General features: G+C 43.1%; 1 long non-coding RNA gene across 1 annotated transcript in view; it reads right to left on the reverse strand.

The window, feature by feature from the left end:
- Positions 1-21,870, reverse strand: part of LOC117201139 (uncharacterized) — a 101,725-nt gene that overhangs the window by 54,717 nt on the left and 25,138 nt on the right. The window contains exon 4 of the long non-coding RNA XR_007470109.1: positions 7,751-7,928. This is a non-coding gene — a long non-coding RNA (uncharacterized LOC117201139). The remainder of the gene's footprint in view (positions 1-7,750; positions 7,929-21,870) is intronic.

Here is a 21,870-nt window from a genome sequence, read left to right on the forward strand (position 1 = left end):
ACAAAATACCACCAACTGGGTGGCTTATAAACAACAGAAATTTACCTGTCACAGTTCTGGAGACTGGAAGTCAAGATCAGGGTGCCAGCATGGGCAGGTGAGGACCCTCTTTTGGGTTGCAGACTTCTCCTTATGAAGGGGCAAGGGAGCTCTCTCAGGCCTTTTCTATAAGAGCACTAATCTCATTTGTGAGAGCTCCACCCTTATGACCCTATCACCTTCCAAAGGTTCCACCTCCTAATGCTATCAAATTGGGCATTAGGATTTCAATATATGAATTCTGAGGGGAAAGAAATATTCAGAGCATAGCAGAGGGGACACAGACTGGAGCTGTATAAATAAATATAAATACATATTCCAAGTAACTGCCAAGCTCCCACCTTTCTAGACTTCCCTGACTTTCTAAAGCCAGCTTACACAAGGCTTTAGGGTCACACTTCCTTTCTGACCCAACAAGTCCACGGCTCAGCTTGACCACCCACCTTATCCAGGACACCCAGTTCATAAGTGGCAGTGCCAAGATTCAGGTTTAGATTTGACCAGGAAGGTTCCAGAGGGAAGTCTATGCCAGCTCCCAGGAGACTCATGTAGTCCCCTGTATTTTCCTTTCACAGCTCTTCTCACAATTTGTAATTACATATTTTTACTCTTGTGAGTATGTGTTTACCATCTGTCTCCCCAACTGGGCTGTCAGCATTTTGCTCACTACTGTATTCTCAGGGTCAGGCTCTCAGGAATGGTTCAGCAAATGTTGCCGTTGGGTTTCCTGGGGCCCGCACACCCCATACCCAAGCCCTGTCCCTACACGCGACCCTGCCCTCCCTAGCTGGGCCCAGCCCCTCCCGACGTGCCTGCAGCACACAGTGCGATGCCACCACAGCGTGACTCAGCCTAGCTACCCCAGGCCCTCTTCTGAGGGTAGCCTCTCCTGTTGTCCCCACCCCCTCTGCCACCTGCCCACCGCGGAAGGCCCAGGTCTGGTGCCTGCAGTCTGGGAACAGCTGGAGGTCCAGGACCCCGGGGATTTTCATCATGCCTTGAAACCTCTGACCCCAGGCAGCTCCCCTGGGTTCAACCTGTAGGGCTGAAGGAGAAACCCAATCCTGAGCAATAAAAGGCAACAGCCGCCCAAGCGGCTCACACATAAAAGGGCCCATCAGGCCAGCAGGAGCAGGAGGGAAGCCTCAGGAGTTGCTAAGTGAGGGAAGGGGAGCGCCAATGACTGAGCTTATGGGCTTTCTTAACTAGTGGGGTCTCAGTGTTTTCCGCAAATCCGCCAAGTTTGGTGGGCCCAGTGCCTACTGGGGAGGCCTAGGCCTGGCTGGGGGTGGGAGGGACCATGGGCGGGGCCAGAGTGTGAGGGCGGGGCCCTGGGCGAGAGGATAGGCTCTGGATAAGAAGGGAAAGGGGCCTGATGATAGGTGGGTGGGGTCCTGGTCAAGGGGGCAGCACCTAGAGAGGTACCGGCTTCAGCAGGCATCTCCTCCTAGTACTCCACGCAGAGATTCTAAGAGGGTCTAAGACATTGCAGGGTCAACAGCCCATGTCTAACCGGTAGCCCCCTCCAATCAGTCCACCTCCACTATAGAGACACTAAGCTTTCAAAAATGTACATTCTGGGACTTCCCTGGTGGTCCAGTGGTTAAGACCCCACGCTTCCAATGCAGGAGACGTGGGTTCCAACCCCGGTCTGGGAACTAAGATCCCACATGCCACAAGGCCAAAAAACAAAAAAACAAAAAAAACATTCTAACTGCTGTAGTGGCTCCCTCTCCTTCAGAGTAAAATCTGAATCTTAAATTCAAGATTATAAGTACCTTTATTCATTACTATTTCAAATCAACTCTTATTATTACTTTGTAGTATTTTCTAAAAATATTTAAGCATTAAGATACTTTAAAAAGCAACACCTAGGGGCCTCCCTGGTGGCGCAGCGGTTGAGAATCCACCTGCCAATGCAGGGGACATGGGTTCTATCCCTCGTCCTGGAAGATCCCACATGCTGCAGAGCAGCTAAGCCCGTGCACCACAACTACTGAGCCTGTGCTCTAGAGCCCACAAGCCACAACTACTGAGCCTGAGTGCCACAACTACTGAAGCCCGCGTGTCTAGAGCCTGTGCTCCACAACAAGAGAAGCCACCACAATGAGAAGCCTGCGCACCGCAACTAAGAGTGGCCCCCGTTCGTTGCAACTAGAGAAAGCCCATGCGCAGCAATGAAGAACCAACACAGACAAAAATAAGTAAACAAAATTAATTAATTAAAAAGAAAAAGCAACTCCTATATATGTGAGGAAATTGCATAGAACTAAATACACATATTAATGTATGTAAAACTAGTGAAATCTATCAATTCAAAAGACTGTATTAATATCAATTTCCTGATTGTGATATTATACTACAGTTATGCAAGATGTTTTGTTTTATTTCTTATACATATGAATCTAGGATTACCTCAAATTTTTTTGAAAAGCAACTCAGGTTGGATATGTAACAGAAAATCGTTTCTAATAAGCTATTTAAAAAATTTATCTTTATGTATACCTGGTGCCCACTGAAGGTGCTTGAGGGCAAAAATCGAGTCTGATTAATTTTTGTAATAGTAGGTAGTGATTAAGCCAGGGCTTTGTACATAATACAAATGAATTTCAATTAATTCCCAGGCCACAGTACAGCACCTAAATTAATAAATACACTTACCAGTGTTAGGCTCTGGGAAGGCAAGGACCTTGCCTTCAGGGAGCTGGCAAGAGCACACAGAGGAGTAAACCCACAAATACAGTCCACGTGATCAGTGCAATGAGCGAGGGAAAGGATGGGTTCACTGAGAGCAATCAGAGAGGGCTTCCTGGAGGAGGCAAAGATGTAGCCTGACAGAGGCAGGCTTACCTTGAAGGCAATGAAGATTAAGCTTCTGGGCCCCTTTAAGACCCTGGGACAGACCCTAGCAAAGGGTCACGTGATTATATGTTTCTGTAAAATTTGAAAATTTAAGATATTGTAATGGCTATCTATTAAAATCGCTATTTCTTTTCACTCCATCTTGCCTTTATCACATTTTCCTTCCATTTGGTGGCATTGTCCTGGCTGAAGGCATTTTGGGGTCTTGCTAAGAGAAGGTTGAGTTTGGGAATATTCTGTTTTAATCACAACTTGGAAAGATGCTTTGAGAACTTTTAAATAAAAGAAGTGAGAAATTGCCAGACTCCTGATATGGATATATAAGAAGAATACGTTCTTTTGCATCTTTAAATATATTTATGAAATCCTCTAGAGGAAATTCATATCATAAAAAAATGACGTGAAACAGAAAGAAATAAAGATAAGCAAAACAAAGAAATCAAAGAAAATTATCTGACACTGAGAAGATTAACAAAATCAATTTTACATAATACCCAAAACAGTAATTGATTGAGAAGGAGAGACACATTTCAAATAAAAATAATAATTAGGCCTTTGGATTAATAATCTAATTAAGGAAGAAGAGTGAATCACAGGAACATATTGAGAATAGAATTATTTACTGATTTGTCAAATACTGACAACTATGAAGATAATATAAAACGTCTGATACACACTACCATGAGAACAGTAAGGACATGCCGGCGAATGGGAACCATCAAATTCAATGAGCATTTAATAGCAGTCACTGTGCAAGAAAACTTTAAATGCCCTGAAATCTTACAGTTCATTCATGACAACAGTCCTAAAAAAACTTAGATGACATCACTGGTTTATGACACTTGCTGTGGGGTTAAAATAAATATTTCCAAACTATCTATATAACAAATTTTGATCAACCACACTGAATTATCTTTCTATCCACAGCCACACAGACACACCCAGAGTGTTCCAAGCACCAGCACTGCACGTGTGTTACCGCACCTAATCTTCACACAAACCCAGTGAGCTACCTACTAACTTTACTCCTACACCGAGGGATTAATGGCAGAGCAGGGATTTGAACCCAGGGAATCAGGTTCCAGCATCCACGCTCTTAACCACGACACTTGCTTGCCTCTCAACGCTGGTCATATCTATAACATTTATCAGGAGCTTACAACTAACAGCGCTAGAGATATATAGGCATTATCACTGAATCCTCATAACCACCTGGGGAGATAGATACTATTAGTGTCCCAAATTTACAGAAGAGGAAGCTGAGGCTTGTCCAAGATCACACATCTCATCAGCAGAGGACCGGGGGAAGCTTCAGTGAATTGTTTACAATCCCTAGGATGTTCCATGTCTGTCCTGCATGCAAACCTTTGCAGATGCTTTTTCCTTTACCTGAGCCAGAACCCTCCCTCCCCACCTCCACTTTGCTCATTTCTGCTATATCCTAAAGCTCAGTTCAAGCATCAGCTCCTTTAAGGAAGCATCCATGTCACTCTCTTCTCACTTTCCAAGGCTAAGATAGGTGCTGTTTTCTCCCATAGCATCTCAACTTCATCTCCATCTGAGTAGCCCCAGTCAGGCTGGTTTTGAGAGCAGGCTCGCTGGTCCATCTCTGCCCCTTGACCCTAAGTGTCATGAGAGACATGGAACAGGTGTTGAGAAGTAAAACCCATTGTTTTAAGGCACTGAGATCGTGGAGGATGTTTGTTTCTGCAGTATATTCTAGCTTATCCTGAATAATACACCCCTAATATTTCTTGAGTGGAAGTGAGGAGAGAGACCTAATCTTTCTCCAGCAGAAAAGATATGAAACATATAGACTGCTAATAGCCATGCTTCCAGCCCAGTGGAGAAAGCTGATCTAAGAAAATGAGACCAATAGAGAGAGGCAGGGATGGAGAGAGGGTGGTGATAATCTAGGTTCTGGGTGTCCCTGAGGCTCAACTGTTCCCCTGTTTCCCACAGTTGCATGAACCTATAAAATCCTGGGCTGCTTCTCAGGGAATGCCATAAAACTTACACAAACCACCATATACTGAGTGCCAGAAGAGCCCTAAAAGCACAGAGAATCAGAACTGGGATAAACCTTAAAGATCCCATCCTCAGAGAGCAGTGATCTGCCCAGAGCAACTTTAGAAAATTACTATAAGAACCCAAATGAGAGGCGCCCAGATATCCTGACTTCCAGGGGCCCACGCCACAACTCTGGCTCTGCCTGAGAAGCTCATGCTGAGAAGTTAGCTAATAAAGACTCCTTTTCTGAAGTCCTAGTTCAAGGTCTCCTATTATGAGGGTCTCAGGAGAGTGAATGTGAACAAAACCAGAAAGCCATTTTAATTTGAAAAAAGGAGTGTGGACAAGTGTGGTAAAAATGTGGGCTCTGTGTTAGAAGCCAGCCCTGCAGTCCTAGAGAGGTGGAACAAAGTGGGAAAGAAGCTGACATAGGCAAATGAGCTCTGGGGTGGGAGGGGCACATGGGAGCAAGCATGCAAGTTTGTGGGTGTGAGCCCTGGAACCCTCATTTGAATCTGAACAAAACTGGAATGGGCTGAGAAAGAGGCCTGGGAATCGACTGGGAAAACCCCAGCTCAAAGGACAATCTCCTCAAATCTCAGGCTTTCTGGACTCTTCATTTAACGGTCCTCCCACTTGTAGCTGTAGCAGACACTTTTTCCGTGCCCACTTGGCCTCCTCTTGCTTCCCTATGAGCTGCTCCCACTCCACCCACATGCAGAGCTTTCTTGGTAACACCTGTGCCCATCAGCCCTGGCCCCAGCTGAGGTGGCACAGACAAGGATGAAGTGCAGACACAGAATGGGAAGGAAAACAAAGACTGCGTGGCTCTGGAGTGCCAGAGAGTCACCACAGCCAGGACTTTGCAGGATCTTAAGGCCTGGTGTACTTCTATCCATTTGTTTGTTTGTTTGTTTAAGCCAGCTGTATGGGTTCTAGCAATGGTTCTTAACAATTCCTGGGCCACAGACCACTCTAGGAATCCTAAGAGGACATAGGAACCATGCCCCAGAAAAAGGCACATGTGCACACAATTTGACAAAGATCAACAGGGTAGTTACAGACTCCTGAAATGGATTTGGGACCCCAGGTTAAGAACCCCTAGCTTAGAAGATAAGAAAATTTAGGTGAAGAAGGCTGGACAGAGGGTCCCAAGACCATGGCTGAGAGTCCGTGTTGTGGAAGGATCAGGGAGACCCAGATTCAAATTCTAGTTTGGGTAATTGCCACCTATGAGAATCTATGTGCTGGGAAGGACAGGGATAACACACATACAGACAGTCATAAAACACAAAGGTATAGCTTAATGAATTATCATCAAGTGCATGCCTGTGAAACTCTAAAGCAAAAGATTAGAACATTGCCAGCAGTCCAGAGACCTCCCTCATACTTCTTTCCAGTTGTAAACCATACCCTTTCCATCCCCTATGGAAGATTACCACTGACTTTTACTGTAATCATTTCCATGCTTTTCTTTATAATTCTGCCATCACAGTGTGCATTCCTAAACAGTGATTTATACTTTTGCTTATTTTTGAACTTTGTATAAATGGAAGCCTACAGTAGGAATTCTTTGGGGTCTGGCTTCTTTCCTTCTTTCAATTGTGTTTGTGAGATTGATCCATGTCATTGCATGTATCTGTGATGTGTTCATTTCCATTACTGTGTAATGTTCCATTCCATGACTACCACAATTCAATTATCCCTTCCATAGTTCATGGACATTTGAACTGTTTCTGGATTAGGGCTATTACAAATAATGCTCCAAGAACATTCTTGTACATGTCTCCTGTTGGTTTGAGGCTCACTTTGTAGGCTATACACATGTGAGTGTAAATGCTAAACCATAGGATATGGATATTTCCAAAAGAGCAGATAATGGCAAGTGGTTTTCCAAAGTGGATGTATCAATCTACACTCTCTACAGCAGTTAATAAGTTCTTGTTGTTCTCAACCTCTCTTTCTCCCTAACGTGTTTTCCAAAGGCTTCCAGTTTTGTTCATTGAGGTACTTGGACCCCATCCCAGGTGAAGCAGAGGGCAGTCCTTGGTGGCAGCTATTGGGCCAAACTCTTGTGCTCCTGATGTTGCTTGTAGTGCCCAGAGGGCAGCAAACTCTGGAACTCCACTTCCTAACTAGCATTAGGCCCTTCCTGAGGACTGACAGTGAAAGAAAGCTGCCTGGACAGTCCAGGCGAACCCAGTTGTGGAGGGAGCAAGGGCAGGAGAAGGCAGAATTGGCAGATTCAGAAAACTGGGCCAGCATTTAGGACGTCTGTATCCTCTCTCTGCATGGCCACTAATTAGCTCTGTTCATGGACACACCCATTAGCCTCTGTATACCCGCTTCTTCCTCTGGAAGGGGGGAACCACTAACACCTGCCTACCTCCTAGGTGGGGGCACGTCTGGGCATCACAAAATGATAGATAAGACCAGAGATCGAGACCTTCAAGATGGCAGGAGAGTAAGACGTGGAGATCACCTTCCTCCTGACAAATACATCAGAAATACATCTACATGTGGAACAACTCCTACAGAACACCCACTGAACGCTGGCAGACCTCAGACTTCCCAAAAGGCAAGAAACTCCCCATGTACCTGGGTAGGGCAAAAGAAAAAAGAAAAAACAGAGACAAAAGAATAGGGACGGGACCTGCACCTCTGGGAGGGAGCTGTGAAGGAGGAAAAGTTTCCACACACTAGGAAGGCCCTTTGTGGGCGGAGACAGAGGGTGGTAGGGGGGAAGCTTCAGAGTCGCGGAAAAGAGTGCAGCAACAGGGGTATGGAGGGTAAAGTGGAGAGATTCCTGCACAGAGGATTGGTGCCAACCAGCACTCACCAGCCCGAGAGGCTTGTCTGCTCACCCGCCGGGGTGGGTGGGGGCTGGGAGCTGAGGCTCGGGCTTCGGAGGTCAGATCCCAGGGAGAGGACCGGGGCTGCTTGCGTGAACACAGCCTGAAGGGGGATAGTGCGCCACAGCTAGCCGGCAGGGAGTCCAGGAAAAAGTCTGGAGCTGCCTAAGAGGCAAGAGACCATTGTTTAAGGGTGCGCAAGGACAGGGGATCCAGAGCACCACCTAAATGAGCTCCAGAGACAGGCATGAGCTGGGGCTCTCAGCACGGACACCAGAAATGGGCATGAGACGCTAAGGCTGCTGCTGCAGCCACCAAGAAGCCTGTGTGCAAGCACAGGTCGCTATCCACACCTCCCCTCCTGGGAACCTGTGCAGCCCGCCACTGCCAGGATCCCGTGATCCAGGGACAACGTCCCTGGGAGAACACACGGCATGCCTCAGGCTGTTGCCACATCATGCTGGCCTCTGCCGCCGCAGGCTCACACCACATCCGCACTCCTCCCTCCCCCCGGCCTGAGTGAGCCAGAGCCCCCTAAGCAGCTGCTACTTTAACCCTGTCCTGTCTGGGCGGGGAACAGACGTCCTCAGGCGACCTACACGCAGAGGCGGGGCCAAATCCAAAGCTGAACCCCCGGGCGCTGTGCGAACAAAGAAGAGAAAGGGAAATCTCTCCCAGCAGCCTCAGGATTAAATCTACACAATCCACTTGATGTACCCTGCATCTGTGGAATACCTGAATAGACAATGAATCATCCCAAAATTAGGGCGGTGGACTTTTGGAGCAACAATATATATTTTCTTTCTTTTCTTTTTGTGAGTGTGTATGTGTATGCTTCTGTGTGTGATTTTGTCTGTACAGCTTTGCTTTTACCATTTCGTCCTAGGGTTTGTTGGTCTCTCCATTTTTTGCTTTTTTGTTTTTTTTTTTTTTTTTTTTTTAGTAGAGGTTTTAGCGCTTGTTATCATTGGTGGATTTGTGTTTTGGTTTGGTTGCTCTCTTCTTTTTTTTAATTATTACTTTTAAATTTTTAATAATTCTTTTTATTTTAATAACTTTATTTTATTTATTTATTTATTTATTTTTTTTTTTTTCCATTTTCTTCTGAGCCATGTGACTGACAGGGTCTTGGTGCTCCGACTGGGTGTCAGGTCTGTGCCTCTGAGGTGGGAGAGCCGAGTTCAGGACATTGGTCCACCAGAGACCTCCCAGCTCCACGTAATATCAAATGGCAAAAGTTCTCCCAGAGATCTCCATCTCAACGCTAAGACCCAGCTCCACTCAACGACCAAGTTACAGTGCTGGACACCCCATGCCAAACAACTAGTAAGACAGGAACACAACCCCACCCATTAGCAGAGATGCTGCCTAAAATCATAATAAGGTCACAGACACCTCAAAACACACCACCGGACGTGGTCCCGCCCACCAGAAAGACAAGATCCAGCCTCATCCACCAGAACCCAGGCACCAGTCCCCTCCACCAGGAAGCCTACATTACCCACTGAACCAACCTTACCAACTGAGGCAGACACCAAAAACAATGGGAACTACAAACCTGCAGCCTGTGAATAGGAGACCTGAAACACAGTAAGTTAAGTAAAATGAGAAGACAGAGAAACTCAGCAGATGAAAGAGCATTGTAAATACCCATCAGACCAAAGAAATGAAGAGGAAATAGGCAGTCTACCTGAAAAAGAATTCAGAATAATGATAGTAAAGATGATCCAAAATCTTGTAAATAGAATGAAGAAAATAAAAGAAATGTTTAACAAGGACCTAGAAGAACTAAAGAGCAAACAAACAATGATGAACACCACAATAAATGAAATTAAAAATTCTCTAGAAGGAATCAATAGCAGAATAACTGAGGCAGAAGAACAGATAAGTGACCTGGAAGATAAAATAGTGGAAATAACTATTGCAGAGCAGAATAAAGAAAAAAGAATGAAAAGAATTGAGGACAATCTCAGAGACCTCTGAGAAAACACTAAATTTACCAACATTCGAATTATATGGGTCCCAAAAGAAGAAGAGAAAAGGAAAGGAACTGAGAAAATATTTGAAGAGATTACAGTTGAAAACTTCCCTAATATGGGAAAGGAAATAGTTAATCAAGTGCAGGAAGCGCAGAGAGTCCCATACAGGATAAATTCAAGAAGAAACATGCCAAGACACATATTAATCAAACTGTCAAAAATTAAATACAAGAAGCAAGAAGAACTACAATCCTGCAGCCTGTGGAACAAAAACCACATTCACGGAAAGATAGACAAGATGAAATGGCAGAGGGCTATGTACCAGATGAAGGAACAAGAGAAAACCCGAGAAAAACAACTAAATGAAGTGGAGATAGGCAACCTTCCAGAAAAAGAATTCAGAATAATGAGAGTGAAGATGATCCAGGACCTCGGAAAAAGAAGGGAGGCAAAGATCAAGAAGATGGAAGAAATGTTTAGAATTAAAGAACAAACAAACAGAGATGAACAATACAATAACTGAAATGAAAAATACACTAGAAGGAATCAATAGCAGAAAAACTGAGGCAGAAGAACGGATAAGTGACCTGGAAGACAGAATGGTGGTATTGACTGCTGCATAACAGAATAAAGAATGAAAAGAAATGAAGAGAGCTTAAGAGACCTCTGGGACGCCATTAAACGCAACAACATTTGCATTATAGGGGTACCAGAAGGAGAAGAAAGAGAGAAAGGACCCCAGAAAATATTTGAAGAGATTATACTCGAAAATTTCCCTAACATGGGAAAGGAAATAGCCACCCAAGTCCAGGAAGTGCAGAAAGTACCATACAGGATAAACCCAGGAGAAACACGCCGAGACACATAGTAATCGAATTGGCAAAAATTAAAGACAAAGAAAAAATATTGAAAGCAGCAAGGGAAAAACAACAAATAACATACAAGGGAACTCCCATAAGTTTAACAGCTGATTTCTCAGCAGAAATTCTACAAGCCGGAAGGGAGTGCATGCCAAGATTACTCTACCCGGCAAGGATCCCATTCAGATTCGATGGAGAAATCAAAAGCTTTACAGACAGGCTTCCCTGGTGGTGCAGTGGTTGAGAGTCCACCTGCCGATGCAGGGGACGCGGGTTCGTGCCCCAGTCTGGGAAGATCCCACATGCCATGGAGCGGCTGGGCCCGTGAGCCATGGCTGCTGAGCCTGCACATCCGGAGCCTGTGCTGTGCAACGAGAGAGGCCACAACAGTGAGAGGCCCACTTACCACACACACAAAAAAAGCTAAGAGAATTCAGCACCATCAAACCAGCTCTACAACAAATGCTAAAGGAACTTCTCTAAGTGCGAAACACGAGAGAAGAAAAGGACCTACAAAAACAACCCCAAAACAGTTAAGAAAATGGTAATAGGAACATACATAATGATAATTACCTTAAACGTGAATGAATTAAATGCTTCAACCAAAAGACATAGGCTTGCTGAATGGATACAAAACGGAGACCCATATATATGCTGTCTACAAGAGACCCACTTCAGACCTAGGGACACATACAGACTGAAAGTGAGGGGATGGAAAAAGACATTCCATGCATATGGAAATCAAAAGAAAGCTGGAGTAGCAATACTCACATCAGATAAAATAGACTTTAAAATAAAGAATGTTACAAGAGACAAGGAAGGACACTACATAATGATCAAGGGATCAATCCAAGAAGAAGATATAACAATTATAAATATATATGCACCCAACATAGGAGCACCTCAATACATAAGGCAACTGCTAACAGCTATAAAGAGGAAATCAACAGTAACACAATAATAGTGGGGGACTTTAACACCTCACTTACACCAATGGACAGATCATCCAAACAGAGTATTAATAAGGAAACACAAGCTTTAAATGACACAATAGACCAGACAGATTTAATTGATATTTATAGGACATTCCATCCAAAAACTGCAGGTTACACTTTCTTCTCAAGTGTGCACGGGACATTCTCCAGGATAGATCACATCTTGAGTCACAAATCAAGCCTCAGTAAATTTAAGAAAATTGAAATCATATCAAGCATCTTTTCTGACCACAACACTATGAGATTAGAAATCAATTACAGGGAAAAGAACGTAAAGAACACAAACACATGCAGGCTAAACAATACTTACTAAATAACCAAGAGATCACTGAAGAAATCAAAGAGGAAATCAGAAAATACCTAGAGACAAATGCCTATGAAAACACAATGATCCAAAACCTATGGGATGCAGCAAAAGCAGTTCTCAGAGGGAAGTTTATAGCTATACAAGCCTACCTCAAGAAACAAGAAAAATCTCAAATAAACAATCTAACGTTACACTTAAAGGAATAAGAGAAAGAACAAACAAAACCCAAAGTTAGCAGAAGGAAAGAAATCATAAAGATCAGAGCAGAAATAAATGAAACAGAAACAAAGAAAACAATAGCAAAGATCAATAGAAGTAAAAGTTGGTTCTTTCAGAAGATAAACAAAATTGATAAACCATTAGCCAGACTCATCAAGAAAAAGAGGGAGAGGAGTCAAATCAATATAATTAGAAACGAAAAAGGAGAAGTTACAAAGGACACCGCAGAAATACAAAGCATCCTAAAAGACTACTATAAGCAACTCTATGCCAATAAAATGGACAACCTGGAAGAAATGGACAAATTCTTAGAAAGGTATAACCTTCCAAGACTGAACCAGGCAGAAATAGAAAATATGAACAGACCAATCACATGTAATGAAATTGAAACTGTGATTAAAAATCTTCCAACAAACAAAAGTCCAGGACCAGATGGCTTCACAGGTCAATTCTATCAAACATTTAGAGAAGAGCTAACACCCATCCTTCTCAAACTCTTCCAAAAGCTTGCAGAGGAAGGAACACTCCAAAACTCATTCTATGAGGCCACCACCACCCTGATCCAAAACCAGAAAAAGATACTGCAAGAAAAGAAAATTACAGACCAGTATCACTGATGAACGTAGATGCAAAAATCCTCAAGAAAATACTAGCAAACAGAATTCAACAACATATTAAAAGGATCATACACCATAATCAAGTAGGATTTATCCCAGGGGTGCAAGGATTCTACAATATACACAAATCAATCAATGTGATACACCATATTAACAAATTGAAGAATAAAAACCATATGATCATCTCAATAGATGCAGAAAAAGCTTTTGACAAAATTCAACACCAATTTATGATAAAAACTCTCCAGAAAGTGGGCATAGAGGGAACCTACCACAACATAATAAAGGCCATATACAAAAACCCCACAGCAAACATCATTCTCAATGGTGAAAAACTGAAAGCATTTCCTCTAAGATCAGGAACAAGACAAGGATGTCCACTCTCGCCACTATTATTCAAACGTAGTCTTGGAAGTCCTAGCCATGGCAATCAGAGAAGAAAAAGAAATAAAAGGAATACAAATTGGAAAAGAAGAAGTAAAACCGTCACTGTTTGCAGATGACATGATACTATACATAGAGAATCCTAAATATGCTACCAGAAAACTACTAGAGCTAATCAATGAATTTGGTAGAGTAGCAGAATACAAAAGTAATGCACAGAAATCTCTTGCATTCCTACATACTAATGATTAAAAATCTGAATGAGAAATTTCAGGAAATACTCCCATTTACCATTGCAGCAAAAAGAATAAAATACCTAGGAATAAACCTACCTAGGGAGACAAAAGGCCTTTATGCAGAAAACTATAAGACACTGATGAAAGAAATTAAAGATGATACCAACAGATGGAGAGATATACCAAGTTCTTGGATTGGAAGAGTCAATACTGTGAAAATGACTATACTACCCAAAGCAACCTACAGATTCAATGCAATCCCTATCACACTACCAATGGCATTTTTTACAGAACTAGAACAAAAAATTTTTTAATTTATATGGAGACACAAAAGACCCTGAATAGCCAAAGCAGTCTTGAGGGGAAAAAGCAGAGCTGGAGGAATCAGACTCCCTGACTTCAGACTATACTACAAAGGTACCATCATCAAGACAATATGGTACTGGCACAAAACCAGAAATATAGATCAATGGAACAGGATAGAAAGCCCAGAGATAAACCCACGCACCTGTGGTCAACTAATCTATGAAAAAGGAGGCAAGGATATACAATGGAGAAAAGACAGTCTCTTCAATAAGTGATGCTGGGAAAACTGGACAGCTACATGTAAAAGAATGAAATTAGAACCCTCCCTAACACCATACACAAAAATAAACTCAAAACGGATTAGGGACCTAAATGTAAGACTGGACACTATAAAACTCTTAGAGGAAAACATAGGAAGAACACTCTCTGACATAAATCACAGCAAGATCTTCTTGATCCACCTCTTAGAGTAATGGAAATAAAAACAAAAATAAACAAATGGGACCTAATGAATCTTAAAAGCTTTTGCACAGCAAAGGAAACCATAAACAAGATGAAAAGACAACCCTCAGAATGGGAGAAAATATTTGCAAATGAATCAACAGACAAAGGATTAATCTCCAAAATTTACAAGCAGCTCATGCAGCTCAATGTCAAAAATACTAACAACCCAATCCAAAAATGGGCAGAAGACCTAAATAGACACTTCTCCAAAGAAGATATACAGATTGCCAACAAACACATGAAAGAATGCTCAACATCACTAATCATTAGAGAAATGGAAATCAAAACTACAATGAGGTATCACCTCACACCAGTTAGAATGGGCATCATCAGAAAATCTACAAACAACAAATGCTGGAGAGGGTGTAGAGAAAAGGGAACCCTCTTGCACTGTTGGGGGGAATGTAAATTGATACAGCCTCTATGGAGAAGAGTATGGAGGTTCCTTAAAAAACTAAAAATAGAACTACCATACGACCCAGCAATCCCACTACTGGGCATATACCCTGAGAAGACCATAATTCAAAAAGAGTCATGTACCACAATGTTCACTGCTGCTCTATTTACAATAGCCAGGACATGGAAGCAACCAATGTGTCCATCAACTGATGAATGGATAAAGAAGATATGGCACATACATACAATGGAATATTACTTGGCCATAAAAAGAAAGGTAATTGAATTATTTGTAGTGAGGTGGATGGACCTGGAGTCTGTCATACAGAGTGAAGTAAGTCAGAAAAACAAATACCGTATGCTAACACATATGTATGGAATCTAAAAAAAAATGGTTCTCATGAACCTAGGGGCAGGACAGGAATAAAGACGTAGAGAATGGACTTGAGGACATGGGGAAGGGGAAGGGGAAGCTGGGATGAATTGAGAGAGTGTCATGGACATATATACACTACCAAATGTAATATAGATAGCTAGTGAGAAGCAGGTGCATAGCACAGGGAGATCAGCTGGGTGCTCTGTGACCACCTAGAGGGGTGGGATAGGGAGGGTGGGAGCGAGGCTCAAGAGGGAGAGAATATGGGGATATATGTTTACATATAGCTGATTCACTTTGTTACACAGCAGAAACTAACACAACACTGTAAAGCAATTATACTCAAATAAAGATTAAAAAAAAAAAGTCATGTATCACAATGTTCATTGCAGCTCTATTTACAATAGCCAGGAGATGGAAACAACTTAAGTGTCCATCGACTGCTGAACGGATAAAGAAGATGTGGCACATGTATACAATGGAATATTACTCAGCCATAAAAAGAAACGAAATTGAGTTATCTGTAGTGAGGTGGATGGACCTAGAGTCTGCCATACAGAGTGAAGTAAGTCAGAAAGAGAAAAACAAATACCGTATGCTAACACATATATATGGAATCTAAAAAAAAAAAAAGGTTATGAAGAACCTAGGGGCAGGACAGGAATAAAGACACAGACATAGAGAATGGACTTGAGGACACAGGGAGGGGGAAGGGTAAGCTGGGACAAAGTGAGAGAGTGGCATGGACTTATATATACTACCAAATGTAAAATAGATAGCTAGTGGGAAGCAGCCATATAGCACAGGGAGATCAGCTCAGTGTTTTGTGACCACCTAGAGGGGTGGGATAGGGAGGGTGGGAGGGAGGGAGACGCAAGAGGGAAGAGATATGGGGATATATGAATATGTATAGCTGATTCACTTTGTTATAAAGCAGAAACTAACACACCATTGTAAAGCAATTATACTCCAATAAAGATGTTAAAATATAAAATGAAATGAAATGAAATAAAATAAAATAAAATAAAATAGGGTACCAGAAAAGAATTTTAAAATGCAGGTCACATTGTGGTTTGCATTACTTCCTGATTTTGCCAATTAGAGTAATATACAAAACCACTTCTTCCCTTTTTTTCCTCCTACCTATAAAAACTGTATGATGGATATTTTACTTCTTAGTTCTCCCTGAAGCCCAGCGAGAGCCTCTGGGGCTTCAAGCAAGGGAAGAAAGCCTTTCTGGTGAAAAGAAGGTGGTATAGATTCCTACCCTAGGCAAGTGTTAATATATAAAGAGAAAAAGTCCACATCACCATTCCTAAGTGACAGTTGCAATCCCCTAGTTCCAGCTGTGGGGTGCCCCTTTAGTGTCAGACATTGAGAACTCCTGGCTGATCGTAACCCCACAGGAGTTTTCTAGCAGATGCCACCTCTATCTCAGGAAGTGATGGGGGCAGGAAGGTACGTACATTTGACACTATGTGGCAGGCAGTGTGCCTCTTGAAACAGGCTTTATTATCCTTACTTTCCAATGGGGGAAACTGAGTCTCTGAGCAACAAAGCTTTCCCAAGATAACTTAGCTAGTAAGTAGGCTGCAGGGTCTGCTTGCACACCTCAGTCTATCTTGGCTCCAGAAGCCAGAGGCTTTTCACTCCAGTTCTGTTTTAGAACTACACTTTCTTGATTCCATACTGCCAGACCAGGAGTCTCTACAAATGGGAAATTTCACAAAGTCCCTCAGTCAATAGTGAATTGGAGAATCTCCCCATAAAAGCTCTGAGCATCTATCAAATGCAAGGTGGGAGAGGGACTAACACAGTTTCTAGTTCTGGTACTTTCTGAGGCTTGACTGCATCTCCTGTCATTGGAGGCCATGAGATGCCCCCATATCCTTCCCACCCCTTTTTTGATTAAGTAGGGAGAATAGGTTTTTTTTTCTAGCAATCACATGAACCCTGATTAAGATAGAAACAAACTGATCCAGTTCTTTAATCTCTTACTTTTCTAAACCCTCCCTGGAAGCCTTAATGATGATATTTATGAAGTCTCAGACACCAAAAATGTCTCTATAGCTGGTCAAACTGAGGAGCACAAACAAGTTCTTCCACCCTTGTCTTCTTTTAGTAACAAGCTCTGCTGTATACACACTCTCTCCCACCTGCTTCCTGGATTTACAGGAAGCACAGCCTAGTGGGAGAGGCTTGGGTTTCAGTATGAGAGCGGAGTTTGAATCAGGGATGCATAGACGTGAGCAAGCAGCTTCACGTCCTTGAACCTCAGTGTTTCCCCAGCTGTAAAATGGGAATAATAGTATCTCCATCTGTAATAATCTGTTAGGGCTGTCATAACAAACACCACAGAGTGGGTGGCTTAAGCCACAGAAATTTATTTTCTCACAGTTCTGGGGGGTAGAAGTCCAAGATCGAGGTGTTAGCAGGGTTGGTTTCTCCTGAGACTCTCTCTTTGGCTTGTAGATGGCTGTGTCTTCACATGGTTGTCCCTCTGTCTGTGTTGTCTATGTCCTAATCTCCTCTTCTTATAAGGACACAAGTCATATTGGACTAGGGCCTATTCTAATGACCTCATTTTAACTCAATGACTTCTTGAAGACCCTTATCTCCAAATACAGTCCCATCCTGTGATATTGAGGGTTAGGACTTGAACATAAAATTTTGGCCGGGCGGGGGGAACATAATTCAGACCATAACACAATTGTAGGTTGTTTTTTAAGGATCTTAGAAGATGAACCAGCACAGAGAAGGTATAAATAAGGGTGAAGACCTCAAGGCTCAGCCCAGCCCCACTTATCCACCCTGGAAGCCTGGCACTCCCCTGGTGGAGCAGCTCACATGGGAGGCCAGGGTGGAGAAGATCAAGGCTTCAGGCAGTACTGCTTGCAGAAGGCCTGCAAGGTTGCCCTGCTGGTCCAAATTCCAGGTGGAGTCAACCCCTTCTGGGAGCCCACATCCTGGGTTTTGCTCTGAAGACTGTGGGGAAGAAGTTCGCTGAGGAATACTTTCAAGCACAAAGTAGTGAATAACTGCCTCCACAAATCAAAATTAACACTCTTCTCTAGCCAAATGACTTTTAGATATTTCAGACCTTACCTGTGGCCAAAATTCTATAGAAATTGATGAATCAATTCAAATAAGGAAACTGGGTGAAGGAGTAAACTTTTAAATAATAATGACCTGGCTCTTTTGGTGAAGTGCTTTATACTTAAGGCAAACCAAACAATTATAATGAAATATATTAAAGTACATCTCTTTCACAAGTGAATTACTAGTGTTTCTATACCTGGAATATTATATATGTTTTATTTACTGAATGGTTACATTTTAAGGAAAACATTTTTATTTTTTTAAAAATTAAATATCTGTAATTATTCCTAAGTTTTTTATACTATAACAAAAATTTGTTCTTTTCTCATGAATTTACAATTTCTAAACGAAGGCAAGCAAAAACAAAACTGGGGGAAGAATAGGCTTTACTAATCAAATGATGTTTTTGTTTTTATAAATGAGAAGATTATTTTATTTTTAACACTAAACATGGGAACTATTTCTTAGAAAACATGTTTGGAAAGATTAATGCTGTGTTGTGTATTAGATTGTCCCATGTGGTATATGAAATAGATTTGATCTTGGTCTTCTCAAGTTCCTCTACTTTATGGTTGTGGTTGTACTTTTAGAAAATACTACATTATGTCATGTCTTTAAACAATGTTTAAAATGTGACCTGCAGAACACTGCAAATGGTTAAAACAAAGTAATATGAAAATATTACAACCTAAAAGAATTCTTAATGTCACAAGTGTTTAACTTTGATGATGTCATTTTGATTTAACTCGACACACTTTTAAAAGGATAGTTTATGTTTGTAATAATCTTTGAAGATCTTGGAAATAAAATTTCTCCTTAATTCATAAAAAATAAGTGGTAAATATTACTTTAATGTGAACCTCAGATTTCCAGGGACAATCTTTATTAAAATAGTATTCTTTCCTGTTGTTCACGTAAGCTGTGAGATTATCCCGGACATTCTGATATTTTGGTATCCAATCTCCAGAACTGAGATGTCATGTCCCAGAGTCTTGTGTGGAATCTGTGGTCCTTGTACTTGAGGCCTGCGCTCCAGGAGGGGTGGACGGTGACAGAGGGAACTCACTGGTCTCTAACAGAAGGACTTCATCCTTTCCAGGCTTGAGAATCCTGTTCTATGGTGACGGCATTGTCCCTGCGGCCCCACAGAGACGCAATTCAGGCCCCATGCTCGGCCCTGTCAAGTTCCCGGCGAGCTCTGGATTCTACCGAGTAGTCACTGGCCCCCAGTGCCAACCGTGTGAAAAGAGGCCACTTTACATTTGATACAAAGCATCCGCCAGACTCATTCACGGTGCCTGGAACATGCTAAGCTCCGGATGTAGAGCTGGAAAGTGGCACTTCAACACAAACTCCCTTTCCTGCCAACCTCACCAGCAAGGACTTTGCAGGCTGAGAGGAACATGCAGAGGCTTATCTTTTCCACCCCTTGTCTCCCCAGATGTCAAGAGATATTGTTCTGGGGAACAGCCTGAGAAAAGCCCTATTCTCCTTGCTCCTCCTCACCTGCCAAGAAGGGGTGGCCTGCAGGTGCCTGGCCAAACCGAGGAGCTGCCAGGAAGCGTCAGGCCATTCACTCTGGTTGAGAAGTGGCCTCCCCTGTGCCAAGTCCCAACCTTGGCAGCTCCATCCACGGGTTCTCATGAGCAGCACCTGTCTGCCTAGGCTTCAAACCCCAGCTCCCACTTGCTGCTTCACACTAATGCAGGTGACCCCATGATCAGAAGGGCCTCCCTCAGAGCCGTGGTTCCTCCTCTGACAAAGCCCTGGCTTGTTTGAATCACTGAGCCTCAGGAAGGTCTTGAGTCCCTAAAGTAAGAGAAGCTTTATATATAAGAGAAGACTGATGATATTACCCAAAGTGCTCTTTTTCACATGGAGAAATTCAGGTGGAGAGGGAAGAGAGACCTTGGAGAGTATCTTCAGGTCTAGGGGTTCTCAGTCACCTGGAGGAACTTTAAAAAATGAGATCCTGGGACTTCCCTGGTGGCGCAGTGGTTAAGACTCCACGCTCCCAATGCAGGGGGCCCAGGTTCGATCCCTGGTCAGGGAACTAGATTCCACATGCCACAACTAGGAGTTCACATGCCGCAGCTAAGGAGCCTGTGTGCCGCAGCTAAGGAGCCAGCGAGCCACAACTAAGGAACCCACCTGCTGCAACTAAGACCCAGTGCAACCAAATAAATACATATTAAAAAAAAATGAGATCCTGATTTACATAGTCTGGTGTGGGGGAAGGGCATGACCCCTCAGTGGAGCCCATGTTGAGAATCCCTGATCTGCTTCAACCCACTTGTTTTACAGATAAGAAAAACTGAGGTCCTGACAGAAGGGACTTTTGACATTGTTAATCTTGTCCAATTCACCTGTTTTACAGATGGGGAACTGAAGCCCAGAGAAGTTAAGGAGAATCACCTAAGGCTCCATAGCTAGTAAGTGGTATCTTAGTATTTTGGGCAGTTTGACTTTTAATTGTCTCAAAATGGTTCTACTATTATGTCTAGTTTTACTATCATAAAGCGCTACTTTAAAACCATCATGGTTGGGCCTCCCTGGTGGCTCAGTGGTTAAGAATCCGCCTGCCAAGGGAGGGGACACAGGTTTGACCCCTGGTTCAGGAAGATCTCACATGCCATGGAGCAACTAAGCCTGTGCACCACAACTCTAGGCCTGCACTCTACAGCCCGCGAGCCACAGTGCCTAGAGCCTGTGCTCTGCAACAAGAGAAGCCACCACAATGAGAAGCCCGTGCACCGCAACAAAGAGTAGCCCCCGCTCGTTGCAACTAAACAAAGTCCGCGCACAGCAATGAAGACCCAACACAGCCAAAAATAAATTAATCAAAAAAAAAAAAAACCCATCATGGTTCCCTACTGCTCAAGAAATAAAAGTCTACATTCCATAACATGGCATTCAAGGCCCTATCATCACAACCTGGCCCCACCTACTTTTCTAAAAGTACTACCTTCATAGCCAGGAAAGTGGGGCCTATGCCCTGGTCCCCTCATTTTACAGGGCTCCACTCTGATCCTTTTCTAGCTGTTGCACACTTCATGGGACAAAGAGTCCACAGGGTTAAGGAGACATGCTCCCTCTGGACCTCAGAGTATCCCAAGTTCACCTATGGGGCCTGTGAAATCCTCTTCCTTAATGTCTTTCTGAAAAAAAACCAATAGTGCTGCTAGGCCTGAGGGGCAGCCCTGCAGCAGCTGTTCAGTGGGAAGTGGGAGTATGGTTGGAGTTTGGACGTGCAGGTTGGATGTCCTCACATATGCACTCAACTTTCCTCCTGGTGCAGGCTAGTCCAGAGTGGAAAGAGCAGAGGAGCAGGCTGCAGGCTGGGAGCTGGCTCCTCTGTGTTCCAGGGAATCCAAGAATTCTAAATTCAAATTTTACCTTCTAGGTTGTCATGAAGGAATATTTGTCAAGGGAGGAGGATAGAACATATTTGACTGTTTTCTTCATAAATTTTAAAGATTTATTCATAGTATGTAGGCCTCCATTTGTACCCTGGCCTTGGCCCTGCGCATGCTGTGGAGGTGGGTTGACCCCTGATGGAGTCAGGGAGGAGGGGTAGTAGTCAACCTTGCTGCTGGAAGGTGAGTGGCCCAGCCCTCCAGTATGTATGAGATCTGCACTGGCAATTCCTGGAGGGATCACAAGCTGTATTTATGGTTAAAAGAAAGTATACAATGTTGATGTGATATGAAACCAGGATGTGGTGCCCCCCAGGTCCTGGTTGGTGAGCACTTCCTTCCCTTCTCCCTGCAATGCAATTCTTATAAAGTCCTGTTTTTAAATTCCTAGGCTCTCATCTTTTTTCCACAGT

Source organism: Orcinus orca, chromosome 11 (genome assembly GCF_937001465.1).
Source record: "Orcinus orca chromosome 11, mOrcOrc1.1, whole genome shotgun sequence".
In the NCBI taxonomy this organism is placed as follows: domain Eukaryota; kingdom Metazoa; phylum Chordata; class Mammalia; order Artiodactyla; family Delphinidae; genus Orcinus; species Orcinus orca.